At 36.4% G+C, this 8815-nt stretch overlaps 1 protein-coding gene across 1 annotated transcript in view; it reads right to left on the reverse strand.

The window, feature by feature from the left end:
* Positions 1–8815, reverse strand: part of Macrod2 (mono-ADP ribosylhydrolase 2) — a 2130377-nt gene that overhangs the window by 2051357 nt on the left and 70205 nt on the right. The window lies entirely within an intron of this gene.

Below are 8815 nucleotides of genomic sequence, written 5' to 3' on the forward strand. Positions count from 1 at the left end.
GCTAACATGCTAGCAGGGAAGAGCTGCATATAAATAAGTAATTATAAGACTTAGAAAAAAAATAAACTAAAACAGAGGCTATACATAGTGCTTCCAGAGATCACACTCAAATGAGTTACTGTGGAGGTTTCTGGTCCAGGGGAAGAAGAACAGCTATACAATCAAAGACATGGAAGCCAGAGTCTCCCAAGGAGAGTTTTAGTAGAGCTCACTGATAAGATTTTTAAAAGGTATTACTAAATTACATACTGAATCTCCCCTGACAGTTTTCATTTTCAAAGCCTGTAGAATTTCAATTTGTTGCTAGTATTTTCATCATATAAAGTTATCCTAAAACAAAAGCTGGCCAGTACACTCATCAGGCATATTGGGAACAGGACTCTTGTAATGTTTGAAGTCAATATTGATGACATCAGTCCAAAATCAGACACAACCAACTCATCAGTAATGTGGGGAATGGAAAAGGACCATTTGCCTTTAAAAGCCTTTTAAATATTTACTAGCTGTAACGCTAGTAAGAAATAAGGTAGCATAGTTCAAAGTCCCAGGAAGAAGCCCCATCCTTTCCTCCTAATACTTGTGCATTTAAAATATTCTTATCGCATTGAGTTCTTTATAGAGCAGCTGACAAATCACTTCTTCTAACTGGCAAAGGGTGCTGAAACTAGAATTTAGACCAAGAGTCAGTAGAGGGAACAAAAAGGTAAAGTTGGCTTTTTCCTTTTTGGTATTACATAAGTACATCATTAAAATATTGACTTCTCTTTTATACATGAGTTAGATTTATAAATAACATACATATCATAACTAAAATTTTGTGGAATTTTTGAATGGTATAGAAATTTTTTAAATCAAGGGCCTGTCTTTTCTCACTTTAATACATTTATCTTTTGACAATCACAGAACATATATACCACATATTTTCTGGGGGTGATATGGAGAACTCCTTGATCACTTTTTGTTTAATTATTTTCAGTTTTATAGACCCAGAATCCACTTGCTGATGCATTTATATAGATCACTTTAGGATCAATATGATGTTAGTGACGTATGTCCTAATAGCTAAACATTGACTAAATCTGACCAAAAAAAAAATCCTAATACATTATTGGAACTGGCTGATCACTAACCCCACACACCAGGATCCTAGAACAAATAAAATTCTGAGCATTTTTTTCCACTGAATTTTCAGGTGACTTCCCTTACCGGTTTTTTCTTCACTTCTGGGTCACCTGAACCCCTGTGAGGGTTTCCACTGGTTTTTTTTCTATCTAAAGACTATGTGCCTGACACTGTTTTTGTTTCTCACTGAAGATTGTTTCCTTTCCAGTAATCACACCTCACTACTAATGAAAGAGTTGTTAAATTCATCACTTCACCTCTTGCTATTCCTAGAACTTTATTCCCAAGCATTTGCTGATACCAATAAAAATTTTGTGTCTATTATCAGCACTTTTCAAATTGCAACCTAAATGTTTCATTTCAGCTAGATCAGAAAATTAAGAATTGACTGACATCTGTAAATACACTTATTTATAGTCATCCACCCATGCCAAATTTAACCTATAATCAAAGTAAACTAAGTTTTTTTGTCAACCTGAAAAGGTCATCAATGAAGAATAGAAAATTGATGTAAGCACACACTGTTAAGTATCACTGATTATGTTTTTTAAATATTTTATTTATTTTTATTTTGTGTGTATGAATGTATTAGTGCACAATGTCATGCAATGGTTCATAGGACAGAAGGGAGTGTCAGATTCCCTGGAATTGGAGTTATAGAGAGTTGCTAGCCACTATGTGGGTGCTGGGTCTTCTGTAAGAACAGCCAGTGCTCCTAACCACTGAGCCATCTCTCCAGTCCCCATATTATGTTTTGTAATAGAAACACGAGAGTTGCCAAAATTATGCATGCGCAAACCATAATACAAGAACTATTATCTGGACTAACTGAAAATAGGTAATATCAAAGTAAACTTATAGGGAAAAAATGAAAATAAAAAGATTCCATCACTACAAACCAATTTAATTTATTCAAAGCATTAAAAAGGATGCTTAACAGCCATACTTTGAGGCATATATTAATTTGGTCAAAGGGACTTAAAGGTCAGTTTTCATTCCTTGTCCTCCAAAGTCGACTAAGTTCCAGGGAACTGTGGAGCATTTTTCAAAATGTCTTGTAACTGTGGAGAGTTACCTATCCTCTTGATCACGGAGGCCATGGAGACCCCACAAGATGGACTTGAACCAGTGTCCAGTCTACAAAGAAAAGGGTCAACTCAGAGGAAACATCTCATCCATCTTCCAAGTGAAGCCAGACAAGGTCGAGCAGAACCTTTGACTTATCTTCACATAGATGGAACTGGTAAAAGGGAGCCAGGGGCTCCTCCCAAGCCCATGTGACCCCTGAGGAACAGATCTCAAATGACCTTAAGAGTAAAAATAAATTGGTTTATCTAGGCCAACTGCATGGTCTTAAACACCCAAAAGGAAAGTATAACCAAAAATTAAAGGGATCAATATAACTTTTTTTTTCAATATAACTCTTTAATTGTCCATGTGTATAGCAAAAGGCTACATAACAAGAAACAATGGCAGACAGGAGATACCTTCCTTTGAGTTGTTGGTCAGGGTGGCCCAAGAGACTCCCAGACAATAACCCAGCCTAGAACTGGGAAAATGAACAGCAGACCCAGATCTTCTCTAAAATAATATTGGCAACTGATTTCTGCTAGATGAGGAAGAGCTGATCTTCCTAATACAAGGAACTCTAGATAGGCTGACTAGACTAAGCAGATGGACAAGCACTGGGGACATCTGGGGACACTGACAACACAGTGGACAGTAACAGGGATGACAGAGTATATGGGTTCCAGTGGGGGTGGGGGGCTATGGGAGGGTTGGGATATGGGTATATAGATGAATTAACATTGTTTGGAATGTTCTGTATGAAACACCCACCAAAAAAATCAATCAATAAAAAAAGGAGTTATATTTGAGGAAGAAGCATAAAAATTTGCTTCATATTTATTAGATGTGAAAAACATTACCATTGAAATCTACCTGATGACTTTATATCCATGCTCAGATGCCAAGGATCTCAGAAAGTAACCAACTGTGACTAGTAATACTCAGATACATAGAGATTAGAGACTTATGTACAAACATCTAAGTGTTAGTTGCATTAAAAAATGAGTTTTTCTGTATGAAACAGTATATTTTAAAATGAAATGGAGATCTTTTTAAAAGATCATTCAATTTTATGTCTTATAGGGTTTATACTGAATACAGTATATTTGTATAACTGTATTAATTCAACTGTGAACCTAAAAATTTGCAGCCAATTTTGAAAGAAATGCATCTTAGCTCTGGAAATTGTTATTGACTATGTCAATCAATACTGTTGTAATGAAATACTTCTCCTAATTATGTGGTTATTAAATAAGTAACTTTAAAAACTAAAATATGAAAACTCAAAAAAAGTCTACTATCAGATGCAATGGAGGTGCCTGTGTTAACAGAGGGTGAATTATGCTCAATAAACTATTTTATTTACTTGCTTGACTTGAAAGTAAAAAAGAAAAGAAATGAGTTTTTTTTTTTATTATTTTACCTCATTTATTTGTTAATGCTGATTTCAACTTGACTGGACTGAAAAAGACCTAGGAGATTAGCAAATTCCACCTCTGGAGTGCCTGCAAGGATATTTTCAGAGAGGATCAATAAACACAGAAAGATTCACCTTGCAGTGGGCACCATCTCATAGGCTGGGGGCCCGGAGAGAACAAAAGCGGGCAAAGTAAACTCCCGCCAGCACAAGCTTTCAGGCCCTCTGCTTCCTGGCCACCATGAGGGAAGCTGATCTGCCCCACCATGCTGTCAACCAACAACTCTGAAACCATTAAAAGAAACTCTTTCCCCCAAGCTGTTTCCTCAGGTATTTTGTCACTGAAACAAAAAAAAATCTAACATACCCAGCCAAAGCAACTCTGCAACATGGAGAAGCATAAATGTGTATGTAACATAGTGAATAAAGGACTTACATCTTAAGATACAAGGAGTCAAAGTTTTTCTAAAGCCACTTTAGAGTGAAGATAGCTTAATCTGCTTTTAAAGTGATTTTTTGTTTTTCCTTTTAAAATAATTTGAGATAATAATTCTTCAAAGCATAAAAATTTGCTCCTTAATAATTGGTGGATGTGAAAAACATTACAACTGAAATCTACCTGATGACTTTATATCCATGCTCAGATGCCAAGGAGCTCAGAAAGTAACTGATTGTGACTAGTAATAATCAGATATATAGAGATTAGAAATGCATGTGCATCTTAGTGTCAATTGTATTGAAAATGAATTTTTCTGTATGAAACTGTGTATGTTAATAGTGAAATGGATATCTTTTTTAAAGTTTAAAACCTCACTTAATTTTACGTCTTATAGGGTTTATACTCAGTACGATATTGTATAACTGTATTAATTCAACTGTAAACCTAAAAATTCACAGCCAATTTTGAAGGAGATGCATCTTAGCTCTGGAAATTGTTACTGAATATGTCAATGCTGTTGTAATGAAATTCTTCTTCTGATTGTGTGATTAGGAAATAATTTAAAAAATAATTTGAGAAATTCACATTTTTCACTGTTATAATTCTAAAATGTACCATTATTGAATAAATATACATTGTTTTAAAAAATAAAGTAATTATAAAATTATGCTTAAAATACATGCAAACCTAAACCAGAAGATACTTACAGATAACATCCTTTATAAGTGGCTTAGATCAGAGATACAAGGCACAGTTAAATGACTAACTGTATGAAAACAGTATATTCCTTTCACTACTTCCTGGCTAGCACTAAAAATCATACTTATTGCTGGGCCTAAAAACACAAGATCCTAATCTCCATCAGGTTTGGGCATAAAACCTACAGAACCCTCCAGAGTAGAATTTTCATAGTACCGTACATATGAAATTAGGTTCACAGACATCTTCTTCACCCCATCCCTCTCTCAAGCTAAGTGCCCTTAACTCCATTTAAGAAACTGTAGAGTGTAGAAAAAAATCTATACTAAGCAGAAAACTGTTGCAATATCTGAAAAACTGAAATACAGACTTTAGGTGCATAGTAGCTAATGGGGCTGAAAAGATGGATTGGCAGTTAAGAGCACTGGTTCCTCTTGCAAAAGACCTGGGTTCAGTTCCCAGTACCTACATGGTGACTAAAAACCATCTGTAACTCCAGTTTCAGGGGATTTGATGCCTTCCTCTGACATCTGTGGGCACTGCATGATACAGGAGCACTTACACACCTGCAGGCAATACACTCATACATATAAAAAATAAAAATAATAATAAAATATTTTAATGTAATGTTTGATACCCTATATGCCAAAAGCATCTCAAATGTCTTCACATCCTTCTTTCATAATGGTTCTACTAGTAATAGTGCCAGTCAGTAGGCTAGATTCAAGCAACTGAGAGTAATGACTCATTTCTGACATCCACTTCACCAAATTTTACCAGTTGCAAATTAACATATTAAGTGGTCAACTGGCTCAAAATGTCATATACAGTGAATTCAATTCAAATTTTCTAAAAATTAAACAATAACTGTATTGTTTCAAATAACAGCCTGTTTACAAAAAAGAATACCACTCTAACTCCAAAATAATAGCACAGAACATCAATACATGTTGATTGTGTACAATCCATTTTACATGGCCTTAGAAAGAAGGGAGCTCAGGATCAGGAAAATAAATTATGGCTTTCAACATTATCTGCCAACCCACTTTTGCTCACTCAATATAATCATAAACACTAATGTGCTCTATTGCAAATAGACTTTTCCTTTTCCTTTGGTAAGATGACTACTGATAACTATTTCATGCTGAATGATAGTCTAAACCTTCTTCTTTAGAAAGAAGAATTCCATGCAGTTGCTGTTTTGGAAAGGTGACTTGGGTACTATATTCATAAAATGCATTCCCAATGGAGTGGTTAATCTTAATTTTAGCCACCCATATGCTTGTTTATCTGATCATAAAAATCACTCATAAAATGACTACAAATAGTTCATTGTAAGAACTTGTGGGGGTTGGAAAGATGGCTGAGAAGTTAAAAGCACTGGCAACTCTTGCATAGGCCCCAAGTTTCAATTCCCAGCACCCACGTGGTGGCTAACAACCATCCGTAACTCTAGTTCCAGAGGATTTGATGTCCTCTTCTGACCTCCATGGGCATTACACGACATTGGTACACTTACACACATGCAGACAATACACTCATACAGATAAAATAAACATAATAAATAAAATATTTTAAAAAGAGTATTGCTTTTGGATGGGCATGCTCCCTACCAGTTATAAATCAAGACCTTAGTTTCCCACACCATGGCACATGGATGACTTGCTTACAGCTTCTAGCAATGCCATCAATAATCAGACAAATGAAGCAAGCGATAACAACCATGCTGGAGGTACACTGACATTGTGTATCAGGAGCCTTAAAAATGCCTACCTTTAAGACCCTACTGCTGAAGACACCACATACTTTGGGTGTAGGGCACAGAGAAATCTATCTGGAACTGACCTGTACTGAATTTCCTTGATGTTGGCTAGCTTTAATAGTATCAGAAAGTGCTATGCAGGCTGCTGAGGGAGAAAAGACATCAGTAGCCCAGTAGTGGACAATGCATGCCACTGTACTTACCTCAGACAAGACATGCCCACTGGCACAATAATGGCATGATTGTTATGGGAGTAACCAATCACTTTCTGACTGGATTTGAGGCCTGCACCACAGGAGGGAATTCATGCCTGGTACTATACACCTGGTCAAAAGCCTGTGACTGGGGAGGTCATATGCCCTAGCAAAGAACCTTCTATTGTTATTTTGCTAAATGGTCATGCTATCAAACTGCCTCTAAATATTTGTTTATACCCATAGATGTGTGCTGCTCTCAATCTTGGTCAGAGAAGCTTACTGGAGCATGCAGTGGTTCGTGAAGAGATTTCTAACTGGTCAAAATACTGAGACTAAGTGACTGAGTGCACAACCCTAACTGGGACATCTGTATCAACTCCCACTTCACTCCAGGGAAGAACACAGAAGAAGGAGGCAGAAAGCTTGTAAGAGATAGAGGAAGAGTTCTATGAAATGTCTTCAGAACATGACACGGCTGTTTCACTCATGAACAAAAAGTAACTGTGGCTACCTGTACGAGACTCTCACAAGATCAAGCCAGTCAAAATTCCAGCAAAGATTGGGAAGGGGCTCCCAAATCCCCCATCACTAGCTGAGGAGCTATTAGCAATTGATGGTGGCTAGGGGAGTCATTTTCCTTTGGGGTTGTGGCCACTGGTAGCTTGCCCATGCTCCAGTGGATAGATCCATACCCATACACATATGGGCAACATTAATTGGACATAGTAGGATATAAAAAAATCAAAGCAGGGCTGGAGAGATGGCTCAGTGGTTAAGAACACTGGTTGTTCTTGCAGAAGACCTGATTCGAGTCCCAGCACCCACATGGCAGCTAACAACTGTCTGTAACTTCAGTCCCAGGGGATCCGACAGCCTCTTCTGATCTCCACGGGCATTGCACGACATGGGTGCACTTACCTACATGCAGGTAATACATGCATACACATAAAATAAAAATAAATAAATAAATAAATAAATAAATAAAAATAAACAAATAAAAAGATAAGGAGTTGGGAGAGAGACATGTTGTGGGAATGGCCACGGGGAGCTAGAGGGGGAAATGGGAGAGGGTTGGATGTGATAATACTTTGCACAGATGTATGAAATTCTCAAAGAATAAATAAAAATGTATTTTCATAAAATGCCTATCTTTTGACTCTATATCCCATAAGAAGAATTTATCCTAAGACAGTAATTATGCATGTACATAAAGATGTATAAAAATGATCAAAACAGTATAATTTGTAACAAAATTCTTTATTCAAATGCTCAAATGTCCATTAATAGAGGATTATGAAGCTTAACATATGGCTTGTCTATGTGGGTATGAAAAATATGTTTTAGAAGATACTTTGTGATGAACCAAGATTATCAAGTGATGAGAAGTAGAAAGAAAGAGTCTATAAAACACTAAGCAGAGTATGATCTCACCTTTGAAAAATCAAACTAAACACAAAAAAGACCTGAAAGCATATATGCTAAAATGTAACCATAGTTAATCACAGAGGCACTAAGAAACAAGCAGGGGTTGGAATTCTAATATCTGACAAAACAGACTTCAAAGTAAAACTAATCAGAAGAGATAAGGAGGGTCACTTCATTCTGATCAAAGGAACAGTTAACCAAGAAGATATTACAATCCTTAACATATATGCACCAAACTCTGGTACACCCAAATTCATAAAAACACTATAGGACTTTAAGACACAGATTAAGCACAACTCAGGGGACTTCAGTGCCCCACTGTCTCCATTAGACAGGTCAACTGGACAAAGAATAAACAGCGAGACATCTGAATTAAATGATACTATACATCAAATGGACCTAACAGACACCTTTCAAATATTCCACCCAAGCACCAAAGAAAACACTTTCTACTCAGTACCCCATGGAACTTTTAGAAAAATTGACCACAATCTGGGCCACAAAACAAACCTCAACAAATACAAAAATAAATTGAAATAATTCCATGCATTCTATTGTACCACAATGCAATAAAGCTCAAAATCAACACTGGACGAAGCCCTAGTCACTACACAAACTCATGGTGACTGAACAACACACTCCTAAACAATGAGTGCATCAAAGGAGAAATTAAGAAAGAAATAAAA

Source organism: Nannospalax galili, unplaced genomic scaffold (assembly GCF_000622305.1).
Source record: "Nannospalax galili isolate Female #2095 unplaced genomic scaffold, S.galili_v1.0 scaffold1118, whole genome shotgun sequence".
Taxonomy (NCBI): Eukaryota; Metazoa; Chordata; class Mammalia; order Rodentia; family Spalacidae; genus Nannospalax; species Nannospalax galili.